Here is a 15,104-nt window from a genome sequence, read left to right as displayed (position 1 = left end):
ATGACTACATTTAGCCCCATAAAAAGAAACCCCCCAATCCTCATTCCAAAACAGTCTTGCCTAATGGACTTCCATTCTCATGTTGCTGCAACTTGCTGAACCTCCTCTTGAAGTTGCTTCCCCACCTCTGGATTGGATAAAGAAGTATCAGTGGATTTTGGAGAATGCTGCAGGGATGACACACATCCCCTTCTTTTCTATCTGCCTGTAATGAGGAGGGCTGTAACCCTTCCTGTCTTTTCTTCCTTTTTGCTTTTCTATTGTATCTGGATCTAGGTGCAGGCAGCATAAAATTTGCTTTTGTCTCAATCATATCTGCTGAATTTGGTTCTCTATGTGCTCAGAGTACAAATAATTGCTCTAGGAGCTGGGAAATTGATTTTCAACCAGATGAAACTGCCTATCAGCAGGCATCTTTCACCTCCCTGTTGTAACCAAAATCTGGCTGTTCCCTGAGGATCTTGTTTGCTCTGCAACTCTCAAATGATGGCTATATATTTTTTAATTATCCCTCTTACCTTCGGCTAGGCTCCCCATTTCTCCATTGCAGGTTCTTCTAGACCATTTATCTCTCTCCCTTTTGAAAAAGATTAATAAAATACCAAAACTGCTCCTTTGATATTCCTACCCTTAAGATGTACTACCCCATCCTCTTCCTCATTGCATCATCTAATTCTTCCTGGTCCCTCCATCCCTTTCATGATGACTTTAGCTTCTGGCTCAGCCTTCTGCATTCCTCTTCCTACCATCAACCTCAGTGATGCCAATTTTCTTCTAAATGTCTCATCTCCTTCATTGAACTCTCAGATCCTTGATTCTAACCTCTGCTTCACATTAACTACCCACACCCATCATTGTTTCTGACTTGTAGTACTTTGTGTCTGGTTTCTTTCACTTAGCATAATGGTTTTTTTTCTTTTTTTTTTTTTTCTGAGATTGTTCACATACCATGTGTTCTAGTTTGTAATGCTGCCAGAATGCAAAACACCAGAGACAGACTGGCTTTTATAAAAGGGGGTTTATTTGGTTACACAGTTATAGTCTTAAGGCCATAAAGTGTCCATCAACAAAGGGTACCTTCACTGGAGGATGGCCAATAGTGTCCAGAAAACCTCTGTTAGCTGGGAAGGCACGTGGCTGGCGTCTGCTCCAAAGTTCTGGTTTCAAAATGGCTTTCTCCCAGGACGTTCCTCTCTAGGCTGCAGTTCCTCAAAAATGTCACTCTTAGTTTCATTTGGGATATTTGTCCCCTCTCAGCTTCTCCGGAGCAAGAGTCTGCTTTCAACGGCTGTCTTCAAACTGTCTCTCATCTGCAGCTCCTGTGCTTTCTTCAAAGCGTACCTCTTGGCTGTAGCTCCTCTTCAAAAGTTCACTCTCAGCTGCAGTGAGCTCCCCCTGTCCATCAGCTCATTTATATGACTCCAGTGACTCAACTTAGACCCACCCCAAATGGGCAGAGCAACACCTCCATGGAAATTATCCAATCAGAGTCATCACCCACAGCTGGGTGGGGTGCATTGCCACAGAAACACTCAAAGAATTACAATCTAGTCAACACTGATAACGTCTGCCCACACAAGATTACATCAAAGATAATGGCATTTGGGGGACACAATATATTCAAACTGGCACACCATGCAATTATCCAAAGATCCAAAGTGCACAATCAATTGCCCATAGTACCATCATACAGCTGAGCATCCATCACCACAATTATACTTTTTTCAATTTTTAGAACATTTTCATTACTCCAGAAAAGAAACAAAGACAAAAAAAGAAAATTTAAATACTCCCGTACCCCTAACCACCCCCCACCTCAATTATTGACTCATAACATTGGTATAGTACATTTGTTACTATTGATGAAAGAATGTTAAAATCCTGCTGAGTACATATTTTGCGATAGGTATACATTTTTCCCTATATATATCCCTCTATTATTAACTTCTAGTTATAGTGTCATATATTTGTTCTAGTTCACAAAAGAGATTTCTAATATTTGTACAGTTATTCATGGAGAATGTCTACTACCAGATTCACTGTTTTAAACATTCCCATCTTTTAACATCCAACTTTCCCTCTGGTGACATATGTGACTCTAAGGTTCCCCTTCTCACCACATTCACACACCATTCAGCACTGTTAGTCGTTCTCACAATAACATGCTACCATCACCTCTGTCCATTTCTAAACACTTAAGTTAACCTAGTTGAACATTCTGCTCATTATAAGCAACCACTCTCCATTCTTTAACCTCGTTCTATATCCTGGTAACTTAAATTTGATGTCTATGAGTTTACATATTATAATTAGTTCATCTAAGTGGGACCATGCATTATTTCTCCTTATGTGTCTGACCTATTTCATTCAATGTAGTGCCCTCAAGGTTTTTTCATCAATCCATTTTTTAAAGGCAGTTTTCTTCACCCACCATACTTTCCATCCTAAGTAAATAATTGATGGTTCCCTGTATAGTCATATATTTATGTATTCACCACCCTCACCACTATCTATATAAGGACATCTCCGTTTCTTCCACAAAGAAGGAGGACGAGCCAAATAAGGTAGACAGATAAAAGAAAGAGAAAAAAATAAAAACCATAACAGCTAAAAAGCAACAAAAGGAAAGATAGAGTTAACCTAAAGTATAATAAAAGAGTAGGACAACATCACCTATGCCAAGAGTCCCATACCCCTCCCTTATGTCCCCCTCTTAAAGGCATTTAGCTTTGGTATATTGCCTGTGTTACATTAAAGGAAGCATAATACAATATTTCTGTTAACTATAGTCTCTAGTTTGCATTGATTGTATTTTTTCCCCAATACCACCCTATTTTTAGCACCTTGCAAGGTTGAAATTCATTTGTTCTCCCTCATGAAAAAACATATTTGTACATTTTGTCACAATTGTTGAGCACTCTAGGTTTCACTGAGTTGTACAGTCCCAGTCTTTATCTTTCCTCTTTCCTTCTGGTGTCTCACAGGCTCCTAACCTTCCTCTTTCAACCATACTCACAGTCATCTTTGTTCAGTGTACTTATATTGCTGTACTACCATCACCCAAAACTGTGTTCCAAACCCTTCACTCCTGTCTTTTCCTATATGTCTGTAGTGTTCCCTTTAGTATTTCCTTTAGTGCACATATCTTGTTCACAAACTCTCTTATTGTCTGTTTGTTAGAGAATATTTTATACTCTCCCTCATATTTGAGGGACAGTTTTGCTGGATATGGGATTCTTATATGCTGGTTTTTCTCTTTCAATATCTTAAATATATCACACCAGTTCCTTCTTGCCTCCGTGGTTTCTACTGAGAAATCTGCACATAGTCTTATCAAGCTTCCTTTGTATGTGATGGATTGCTTTTCTATTGCTGCTTTCAGGATTCTCTCTTTATCTTTGACATTTGATAAACTGATTACTAAGTGTCTTGGCATAGGCCTATTCATAGCTATTCTGTTTGGAACATGCTGTGCTTCTTGGATCTGTAATTTTATGTCTTTAATAAAAGATGAGAAATTTGCATTGATTATTTCCTCTATTATTGCTTCTGCCCCTTTTCCCTTCTCTTCTCCTTCTGGGACACCCATGACATGCACATTCATGTGTTTCATGTTGTCATTCAATTCCCTGACATGTTGCTCCTATTTTTCCCTTCTTTTCCCTATCTGTTCTTTTGTGTGTAGGATTTCAGGTGTCTCGTTCTCCAGTTCCTGAGTGTTTTCTTCTGCCTCTTGGGATCTGCTGTTGTATGTCTCCATTGTGTTTTTCATCTCTTGTGTTGTGCCTTTCAATTCCATAGATTTTGCCAGTTTTTTCAATCTTTTGATTTCTACCTTATGTTTGCCCAGTATTTTCTTTATAGCCTTCATCTTTTTTGTTTTATCTTCCCTGAACTCGTTGATTTGGTTCTTTATTTGATTTAGCATATTTCTTTGAAAATCTTTAACAGATTGTTTCATTACAGTGAAACAATATCTCAACTGTATCTTGACTGAGGTGTAAGTTTGTTCCTTTGACTGGGCCATATCTTCATTTTTCCTAGTATAGATTATAGTTTTCTGTTGTCTAGGCATCCGGTTTACTTGGTTACTTTAGTCAGATCTTCCCAGACCCGAAAGGGTTCAGGTCTCAGAATGGGGTTATATTCAGGGTGTATCGTAGAAAAATGACAGACTTTCCTGTGAGGTGTCAGGTCACTGTGGTTTTCTTAGCCTGCCCAGCAGGTGGTGCCTGTCTGCCTGTCACTCCTGACTGGTGTAAGGAAATGTGTTTTGGCTTTAGTTTCTTTTTTGCTGTTTTCCCCCAGGCTCTGTGGTCTGGATTCTGAAGTGAAAGCTGGGCCCCACCTCCTTACTCTTAGGGAAGATACACTCCCTAGGGAGTTATCATTTACATTTGAATTGTCTCTCCAACTCTTTTTATCTCCACCCCTGTCTGGATCAGAGCACTGAGAGCTGAAAATGGCTGAGGCTCTCTCCACTAGAAATGGCTGTGGCTCTCTCCTCTGAGCCTCTCAGGTTGAGAAAGAGAAAAAGGGACAGAAAGTCCCCTTTTGGAGCCAGTACATGGCCCCCTATTTTCACTCGTCGGCCAGAGGTAACAGCTGGTCTTCTCGGGTCCCCCTTCCGGGACCAATGAGTTTTCTGGTTCTTTAAGGCCAATTGTCACTAAAAGCCTCTTTCTGCTTGTTTGGGGCTTGTAGCTTCTATTCAGCAATCCACATTTGTTAATTAAAACCCCAGTTGGATCTCGGTTGAGCTATATTCACTTGCTGGGAAAGTGCTGCTCTCTACCACAGTGAGGTTTTGTAGCTAAGCCTGCCATGGGGGGAGGGGACTCCTGGCATGGCTCCACAGTTTTTACTACCAGATTTTATGCTGCAATCTCAGGCATTCCTCCCAATCCAGGTTGGTGTACAATGTGTGGATAGTCACGGTTTTCCCCCAGCAGTTATTCCAAATTATTTACTAGTTGTTCCTGGTTGTTCATTAGTTGTTCCAGGGGACTAACTGAATTTCACTCCTCTCTATGCCACCATCTTGCCATCCCTCAGCATAATGTTTTTTTAAAAAATCATTGCTATTGTTATTTTTAATTAGAGGGGTTATAGGTATGTTGTGTTTATTATGATAAATTTAAATATTCCTATGTTCAGATTGAACATTCCATGCCCCAGGAATTATTCTGTTTTTTTAAACTTTCATAGCTATATTAGCTCTTCTATTCACCTGCATTAACTTTACAATTCACTTCTAAAAAGAAATGCAATATTTTCATAGATTATTTTGGAGAGAATTGATATGTTCATTGTTTTCACTACTAGGAAAATAGCATGTCTTTCTATTTATTCATTTCTTTTTTTTAAAAAATGTGCAATTCACTGGTTTTAGTATATTCACATATCTGTGCAACCATGAATGCAGTCAATTTTAGAACATTTTCATCACCTCAAAAAGATTTTAATTCACAACATGGAGCAATCCAGATAAAGTGGTGGGAGGGTTGTGAAAGAGTTGGGGTAGGTTGGGTGGAGAGCATTCCTAATATAGATAATGGCAAGAATAAAGACTCTGGGTTGAGAATCAGTATGGATGATATAGGAAATGACAAGAAGTTAGGTGGTGTTGCATCATATATTATAAAGTAGGGTATAGGCAGAGAAAGGGCTTAAGAGTTGGGCAGGCCTCCCTGCTACATGGGACACAAGTCCTAGGGATGAGCCTGGCTCTGGAATTGTGGGGTTGAGAAAGCCTTCTTGATCAAAAAGGGGAAGAGAAATAAAACAAATCAGAGTTTCAGTCACTGACAGATTTCAAATGGAGTTGAGAGGTCATTCTGGAGGTTATTCTTATGGAGGATATCTCTTTTTAGTTTTTAGTGTATTGGAATAGCTAGAAGGAAAAACCTAGAACTGTTGAACTGTAATCCAGTAGCCTTGAAGATGATTGTATAACTATATAGCTTTTATGGTGTGATGGTTTAATTGTGAAAAACTTGAAACTGACAGTCCCTTTATCCAGTTTACGCACAGATAAATAAAAAATAAAGACAAAAAATGAATAAATAACAGGGGAGGATAAGGGGTAGGGATGTTTTGGGTGTTCTTTTATTTTTATTTTTATTTATTTATTTATTTTTGGAGTAATAAAATGTTCAAAAAGTGATTGTAGTGATGAATGTACAAGTATATGATGATATTGTGAACCATTGATTGTACATTGTGGATGATTGTAGGTTTGTAAATATACCTCAATAAAACTGAATTAAAAAAACTGAGTTGGCAAAGACAGATCCTAAAGACCTTGATTGCTATACTAAGAAGTTTGGATTTTATTCTTTAGGATTTAGACAACCATGGAAAATTTCTCATAGAGAAGTGACATTGTCATTGAGGGAATTTCCAACTCTTGTTTGTAAAAATAATTTTGATATATTCATGCATGCAATATTCCCAAAGCAGATAATGAATCATTTGCAATCCTCAAAACACACCAGATTTTTTGACACTTTGAAGGTATTCTCTCTGCCAGAAATGCCCCGTCCCCACTCCAGGCCAGGTAAAATACGAACATGGGTACTCTGTGTCAACTACTGTCAGAGAATTTACCAGGCTACATTGTAATTGTACACCGGCCCATGTTTCCTACTCTTCTGAGTTCCTTGAGGGCAGGGATAGTATCATTTATTTCTGATCCCCATTAGAGTGCATAATGGAAAGGATAAACAAAAAATGAATGAAGTTGTGGGTTGGCAGGGAGAGTGATATGGGGGGGGGGCAGGGTGAGATGGGTAATGACTGAGTTGGTTAAAAATCTGGCATCCAGTATCTCTATGTGCCCCTACCCTCTGTCATAGAATTGCTGAATTATGCAAAGGTGCTAAATGACTTGCAGACTGTACCATTAGGAAATGCTTTATTTTGTTAGTTGAGTTCCTATCTCCTGACCCAGCCTTTCTAAGCCCCCCTGGACTCTGGTATGCTTTGCAAATTATTCACCACTTTGTGGGGCATGCACTTCCTTTCCACCTATTGTTTTCTGCCATCATTTTGGAGAAAGTTGGTAAAGAGATGTGTGGGGAGGGAGCAAGTCTGAGATTATAAGAAACAAGATACTCTGGGTCAAGCTTCTAAGTTAATGATAATTTAGGTTAGATGATTTCAGGATATTTTGACCCTGTTACTTTAATCCCACGTTTACTAATATGAACATTTAAATCTACTCTAAAGTAACATGAAAATGCGTGTGTGTGTATGTGTGTGTGTATTAGTGTTTTCCAAAGAAAACTCCATTAAGTAAATGCAATATATTTCTTGATTTTCTCTTCATTGCAGTATCTCTTTCCATTTTTTTTTCTTCTATCCTTACTGTAGGGAATTGATACAGTAGGGACCAATGTTTTAGCAATGATGAGCATTTTTCATATCAAAATTGACTTTCACATCTGCATTGTGAGCTGTCTTCCATGACCTCAATCTCTGGCAGGCTCAATTTTTCTGGGTCAAAGTTTTGCCATGATTCAAATTTTGTCCATTTTCATTCTTTCATAATTTTTAGTCAAATATAAATATATTGTTAATTTTAGTTGCTGTGAGTTTTGTCTTGCTTTTTCTATTAAATTTAATTTTCCTAAGTTGATTTTGGAGATTTCACTGTTACCAATTGTGCTGGTTTGAATCTGTTACTACCCCAGAAAAGCCTATGCTCTTTTAATCCAATCTTGTGAGGGCAGACTTATTGTGGGTGGGACGTTTTTATTAGATTTGTTTCCATGGAGAGGTGATCCTGCCCATTGAAAGTGGGACTTAATCCCCTTGTTGGAGCCCTTTTTGAGAGGATAAAAGGCAGAGACACTTTAGAGAGAGTTCAGAGAAGCTAAGAGAGTCATTTTGGAGAGACATCTTGGAGAAAGCCATTTTGAAACCAGAACCCAGGAGAGGAAGCACCAGCAGACATTGCCATGTGCCTTTTCATGTGACAGAGGAACCCCGGATGCCACTGGCCTTTCCTCAGTGAAGGTATCTACATTTTGATGCCTTAATTTGGACATTTTCATGGCCTTAGAACTGTAAGTTTGCAACCTAATAAATCCCCATTGGAAAAGCCATCCCATTTCTGGTATATTGCATTCTGGCAGCTTTAGCAAACGAAAACACCAAACAGTCTGATTTTACAGTCAGATTTTTAACTAAAAGCATTCTGTGCAGTTTAGCCATTGCTAATATTATTATGTTGGTTATTTCTTCTAGTAATCTTTCCATGAATTTGGTAAAAAATGGATAGTATTCATTTATATCTAGAAGCAAAAAGCAAAGATCATTAGTGGATGTATGAGTTTCTTTGGGCTGCCATAAAAAATTGCCACAAACTGGGTGGCTTAAAACAATAGAAATTTATTCTCTCACAGTTCTGGAGACTAGAAGTCCAAAATCAAGGTGTTGGTAGGTCCATGTTTTCTTCGAGGTTCTAGGGAAGAATATATTCCATGCCTCTCTCCTAGCTTCTCGTGATTGTGGGAAATCCTTGGTGTTCCTTGGCTTGGAGATGCATCACTCCAATCTCTGCCATCCATCTTCACATAGTGTTCTCCCTATGTGTCTGTGTGTCTAGGTACAAATTTCCCTCTATCAGGACACCAGTCATATTGGATTAGGGCCCTCTCTTATCCAGTACGATTTCATTTTCACTAATCATTTCTGCAAAGATCCTATCTCCAAATAAGGTCACATTCATAGGTACCAGGGAGTTAGAACTTGAACATATTTTTCTTGGGATGGGGGTGGGGGGACAGACACAATTCAAACCACAATAGTGGACAAATGTGGATCTGGGTGTTTGGTGAGTTCAAAATGATAGAATCAAAACATCATGCTTTACGGCAAACTTGTAGACTTTTTTACTTGTTTTGTAAACATGACATTATGGTTCTTTATTCCCTGCACTTTGTTTTTCTTTTAAATTTACTAAAAATTCCCTGAAAAGAAACATTTTCTCAGATCTTCAAAGGGGATTGTTCATCTAATGATTTTCCTCATGGAACCTTACTCTACTGAATTAGTTCAGGATTGGATTTTGTTATAACAATAATTTTATTCCTTCCTAAAAGAATTTCACATTAAGGTCCCAAAGCAAAGTGAAGATAACACTATATCTACTTTTACAATTCATCCCAGAAATCCCAAGTGAAAAAAAAAATTATTCATTTCTATTTTACTTTCTTAAAAAAAAATCATTTAAAAAATAGAGATTGTAAATCAAAGTCTTGAGGGACTGATGAATCAAGGCAGGTGGTGGAATTCAAGGATTCTAGTAGAATCAGGACAATTCAAACCTTTTGTGGAATGGCATTTGGCATGGAGATTGCTTAAAATATTAGAAGACTGGAGAAAAGAAAAAACAGATCTTCACCACACACCTGTGAGGTATTATACTATTCTGTACAGAATACTTAATGTGGCTTGTGGTTGGTGTGAGGTTTAAATCAACAAGTAAAGGTTTTAGAAGAGGGCAGGCCATATAGTAAGATGCTCAGTGGTGCTGGCTATCATTCTTTAGTGGATACTGTAATAGCTGCTGCAGATAGAAGAGACAATCCCTGTCCTTAAGGGGCTCATTTTGGTCAGAGTGACTGACAAGCAACAATTACATCACAGTGCATATAAAAGGTTGAGGTGGTGGGCAGCCCAAGGTGCTGTGGAAGCACATAACCTAGAGCAGTGGGTCTCAGACTTTTGATCTCAGAATCAATATGCACTCTTAAAAATTACTGAGAAACTCCCAAGAGCTTTTGTTTATATGGGTTATATCTGTCGATATTTTTGATCAGAAATTAAAATTGAGAAAAATTAAAAATACCAATTTATTTAAAAGTAACAATAAAATCCACTACATGGCACCATAAATAATATACTTTTTATGAGAAATATATTTTCTGACAACATTTAATGAATAGAGTGGCATTGCTTTAATTTTTTGAAAATTTCTTTAATGTCTGGCTTAGAAGATGGCTGGCTACTCATACCTGCTTCTGATTGGTCAGCTGCTGTATGTTGTTTTGGCTGAAGGATACGACGAAAATTTGGCCTCATGCATATGTAATTAGCAAAGCAGTTGAGGAGCCTCCCAAAGGTCTTGGGATGCCTCCAGGGGATCCTTAGACCACACTTTGAGAACTACTCCTTAAGACTTTGAATACCATGAATGTTTCCTGGAAGAGGCTACCTTCGAGTCTTGAAGTAGGCCAGATATTTGGGGCCACGGTGACTAGTGGTCAAGTTGTGCAGAGCCAGCAGGGACACTTAAGCAAGGGGGCTCTTTCTACTGCATCTTAGTCTCCCATTCTCCAACAAACACCCAATTAATACAAAGTACCGGTGGGTGGGAAAGCAGCTTTGTCCATAAACATTACATTAACCATGATGCCTTAGTACTTATTACAGTCGAGAAAAAGAGATCATCCATTGCTTCACTCACTCCGGGCTGCCTGTGAGGTAAAAACTGGAGGCCCGCGAGAGGTGCCGCGTCTTCGAAGGACAGGGAGGGGCGCGGAAGCGCAGTGAAGCCCGGCGGCTCGGGGCCCCGCTGAGGCGCGGCTGGGGAGGCCCCAGAACGCGCAGGCGCAGCGGCGGCGCAGGCCGAGGCCCCCGGAACGGTAAACAGTGGGGTCACGTGACGCGGCCCCGCTCCTGCTACTGCGCCGCCGCCGCACGCCTATGGCTGCGGGGTCTGGGGCCGCCGCACGGTCCACACGAGGCGAGGGACCCTTAGGCCCTGGGCGGCGGCGGCTGCAACGAGGTTTAAGAGGGCGGCTTGAAATTCAGGAGTAGCGTCGTCAGCAGCAACCGCTTGGCCCCGGGAGGAAAAGAGGCTGTGGCAGCGACGCCGACGTCCTGCGCGTACCCCCTCTCTGCGGCACCCACCGGGCCCCCTCCTCTTTCTCGGCGGCGGCGGCAGCAGCAGCGGCGGCGGCAGTGGCCACCATCTTCCTCCTGCTGCCAGTGGTAGCGCTCGTCTGGCGGAGCTGGGTGAGTTGCGGCTTTGGCCGCGGCCAGGGAGACGGGCAATCCTCCCCTCCCCCGCCCCGGTCCACACACACACAGTGCCTCCCGGGCCTCCTCGCCCCTCCCGCGGCGGACACTCCGCGCCTTTCTCCCGCGCAGCCGGGAAATTGCCTCTCGGGCCTCTTGCGCAACGTCCTCGGCCTGCCTGGGCCGCGCCTCCGCTGCTGGGGACCGTTTGGACCGCGGACTGGGGAGGGAGCCGAGGTAGCGCGGTCGCAGGCGCAGGGGCCGGGCCGCGGCCTTTACCGGCTCCTGCTCCCGGGCCTTCGGGGGGCGAGTATGCCCCGCTGCCGCCGCGAGGGCGCGCAGGCCCAGAGGCCCGGCGATCGCTGCCAAGAAGACCAGGTCCGTAGCCCTGCCGACCCGGTCTTTCGAACCTGTTTATTCTTAGGGATCCCCGGCATCGAGCTTTGGGCCCTTGGTCCAGGAAGAGGGGGACTGGTCATGAGGCCGAGCCCGGTCCCTACTTTTGGAAAGGAGAGTTGGCTTTCCATCCATCCTCTTGCTACCGCGCGCTTTTGTGCTCGGGACCCAAACTGTCGATTCCTTTTCCTTAGTTTAAAATGAAAAGCCTAAAATCTTGCCTGCCGAGGATACGTGTAATTTAATGAACCACTTGTCGATACGTGCATGTTAATGGTGCTAAATAACTGATCACCTGACACTGGGGGTGGGGGCAGAGAGGAGGGAGAAAGGGAGAGAATGTTGGTACCGCGCACAGTTCAGTGTCCCTTTTTCTCCTCGGCGGTGAATGTATTTCCTGGTCAAATGATTTTTTTTTTTTTTTATATTTAGTTTTTAAATGCCATTTTCCAGAGACTTATGAGTCTAAGTGTGTGATTATTGGTGCTATTCAGGAATCATTCATGGAATATGGTCATGGATAGTCATTAATGTAAGTGGCAGCAACACTTTCATAGTTTTAGTTTTCATTGCATGTAGAAATACGTAATTTTAAAAGAAACATCGATAATTGAGCCTGCTCCAGATACAAACTTTACAAACTTATTTTATGTCAAAATAAAAAGATACAGTAAACTTCTTTGGTAGTACCTAAAAAATACATTGTTCTATTTAGTTACTCTTTTGGAGTTGAACTTGTGTTCCTTTTTCTAAACTGGTTGCTTGAGATCTTCCAAAACCATGCCTCCATGGTTATTTCCTACCATTTTTTGATTCTTGAGTGAAGTTTTTGGGATTGTGAAAATATCTGTGGGAGACGATGTGTGCTTCTGGTAGAACATGTATGTGAGTCAAAGAACCAGGAAATCTTTGCAGCGTTTTTCTGTTTTTAATTTGTATCTGTTTCAGAGCACAAAAGTTGTTATGTAACAATCATTATTTCAAATAATATTTTTTAATATTCACTACCACTTACCCTTTCTCTGCTTATTATTTTTTCCGTTCTTCTGTTTACTGACTTTATATTACTGCAATGATGATTTTTTCCCCGCCATTAATATTGTTATTTTCAAAAACCATTTTTTTTTTCCCCAATGACAGTAACAGAAGTTAAGGGGGGAGTTTTAGGAGCTATTATTGCTCTGAGCCACACAGTTAATTCCCTAGCAGCAGAAAGACTTACTCAATTGAAGTTGTCCTACTTTTAAGTATGCAGAGTTAACCTTAGATTGTAAACTTTATATGATAGCTGTACTGGTGACTTGTCAAAAGGATAACCGTTGAGTTAGTGATGAGACCAAAGTTTTCCCCTGTGCTTTGCATGCTTTATAGGTCCAGTTATTGAGGGGCATAAAAATTAATTTATTATATTGCTTTGCATCCTATTGGGAGAAGAGTGAACTTCCTTATCTATCCCACGGAATTAGTTGGGCATTCTCTAAGGTTGGGATAGACCTTAGACAGATCTGCCCTGCTAATCTTTGGTATATTAACTCTTGCAGATTCAGAAAAGTCAAATGTAAGAGAGGTGGTCTATGTAAATGTAGATGAAGAGTAGGTTTGTTCAAATGTAAATTTCAGGAGACAAAAATGGAAAGAAAATTGTCTTATTTATATTCATCATCTAAAACTATATTATTGTGTTTTAAATTGTATTATTAGTGTCAGCTAGGAAAGGTTGATCATCTTTTTGATTTATGCGGTATCTCATTAATGAAACCATATTATTGATAAAGTTTTTGGAAGGCAGCAAATGACAATTTGGATTAATACAAAATTATCTTAAGAATTTAGATACTTATAGAGTATGTGGTGTACTTGTTAGAAGTACTTGTTCTGTTTTCTGGGGTATTAAAACAGGTAATGGTTATCTTTTTAGAAATGGTAATATGGTGTTTGTCTTCTGATACATCTTACAATCTTAAATTTGCACTTTTTTTCCTTTGTGTGGATTGCACTATTTTAATTTCTCATGAAATCTTTTTTTTTTTTTTTTTTTAAATTTTTTTCTGGAGAAAGACCTTTTTTTTTTTTAAATGAGATGAGGTCAGCATCTTGGGTTTGTTGATTACTCATAAGTACTTGACTGCACAGTGTTAGGGGATTCAGGGTTCTTAGAGTGCTGATTTCTAAATATTTTCATTCATCCACATATCAGGAATTCTTTCTGAATGGTGTATTTCTTTTCTGAAACAGTGTATCTTGGTCTCTATTTTTCTCACCTCTGAGAACCTTCTAATAATCCTGGAGTATCTTTTCAGAAGCATAGACATCTTTTTTAACTACAAAAGTGAGTTGGTGAAATGTTACATATTTATGATACTGTTGCATTTTTTAGAATAGTAAAAAAAGCATTCCTTTAATTGTTGCCCTTTGATTATACTTGAAAGGGTATTGAGAGGATTGATTTGATTCAAAGATGTTTGAGAGCCTGATATTATTTCTACTTGAAAGGAATGTAGTCTAGGTGGGGAAACAGGACTCAAAGATATGAGATGTTAAGTTAGAATAGTAAGTTAGAAGAGGAAGGCGTTTCAAGAGTTGTGAGAGTCATTGTGTTAGGAGTGCCAAATGTGTAGAATGGATAATTATGGCCATGTATTGCATATTTAGACCGTTTTTTGTAGGTTAGGGGATTGAAATTTTTATGACCTTTTGTACAGTGAAGAGAGAATGAAGATAAATAGTTAAATAAAGTAAAAATTTCAAATATTTTCCTGAAGTTTTAAATCTTTTAAATCTGTTGTCATAATCTAACTTTGTTAGACAAAGTTTTGAATGGCATAGTAGATTGTACAGAAAAGCTAAACCTAACAGTTTCAATCCATCATTCATAATTGTGTGAGCTGGCCACGTGAGAATATTCTAAAAATTGTAGACTGTGAAAATAAACTGTATAGTTCTAGGTCATAACTTGTCTTTTCTCCAAATGATGTTGCTCATGCACATTGAAGTTAGCCATTTTGTTTATGATGTATGGGGTGGCTAAATACACATTTATTTTGGAAGAAGGGTGATTTGTTTTCATTTGTAAATTTTTTTACAATTTCATTATTGATATATTAAGTCTATAAAAATTAATGTCTGTTATGCAAGTAGAGTGTAAGAAGTATAGTAATTTAAAAAGTAAAGGCTCAGGAGTCAGACTGCCTGGGTTTGAATTTGCTTCTGCTGTAAACTGGCTATGTGATCTTGGGTAAATTACTGAATGGTTTGGACCTCAGTTTGCTCTTCTGTAAAAGAGGAATAATAATTCCACCTACCTCACAGGGTTGTTGTGAGGAAGTAATGAGATAATGTGCATAAGACACTTAGCGTAGGGCCTGGCACGTAGTATGTACTCAGTACAGGGTAGTTTTAATGATGAGTTAGTTCTTGTACTTCTATGGTTAATCCAAACTGCTGATGCTTCTCTTTATGCCAGTAGGATATACCCGTAAGCCTTGAAGTTAACTCTTTCTTAGTATATTGGCTAGTGTAATTCTCCTTTTGTCAGTTGCAACTTCTACTTGATAGTCTTTTTTCTAGGTTCTTAGGTCTGCTTTGGTCTTAGTTATCTTTGTACAGCAGACACTTTGGAAACTTTATTCTTTTTACCTGATGAATTCAGAAAAGAAGATATCCTTGTTTTCTTTTATGAT

At 39.7% G+C, this 15,104-nt stretch overlaps 1 protein-coding gene across 2 annotated transcripts in view; it reads left to right on the top strand.

Annotated features, from left to right (window-relative positions):
* Nucleotides 1–10,675: 10,675 nt before the first annotated feature.
* PHF3 (PHD finger protein 3) overlaps nt 10,676–15,104 on the top strand; it is a 102,624-nt gene continuing 98,195 nt past the window's right edge. For both annotated transcript variants that reach the window (XM_037842402.1, XM_037842399.1), the window contains exon 1: nt 10,676–11,025. The gene's annotated coding sequence lies outside the window, so the exon portion shown is untranslated. The remainder of the gene's footprint in view (nt 11,026–15,104) is intronic.

Source organism: Choloepus didactylus, chromosome 7 (genome assembly GCF_015220235.1).
Source record: "Choloepus didactylus isolate mChoDid1 chromosome 7, mChoDid1.pri, whole genome shotgun sequence".
Classification (NCBI taxonomy): Eukaryota; Metazoa; Chordata; class Mammalia; order Pilosa; family Megalonychidae; genus Choloepus; species Choloepus didactylus.
The sequence above is the reverse complement of the archived record's forward strand: the minus strand, read 5'-3'. Positions and strand labels throughout refer to the sequence as shown.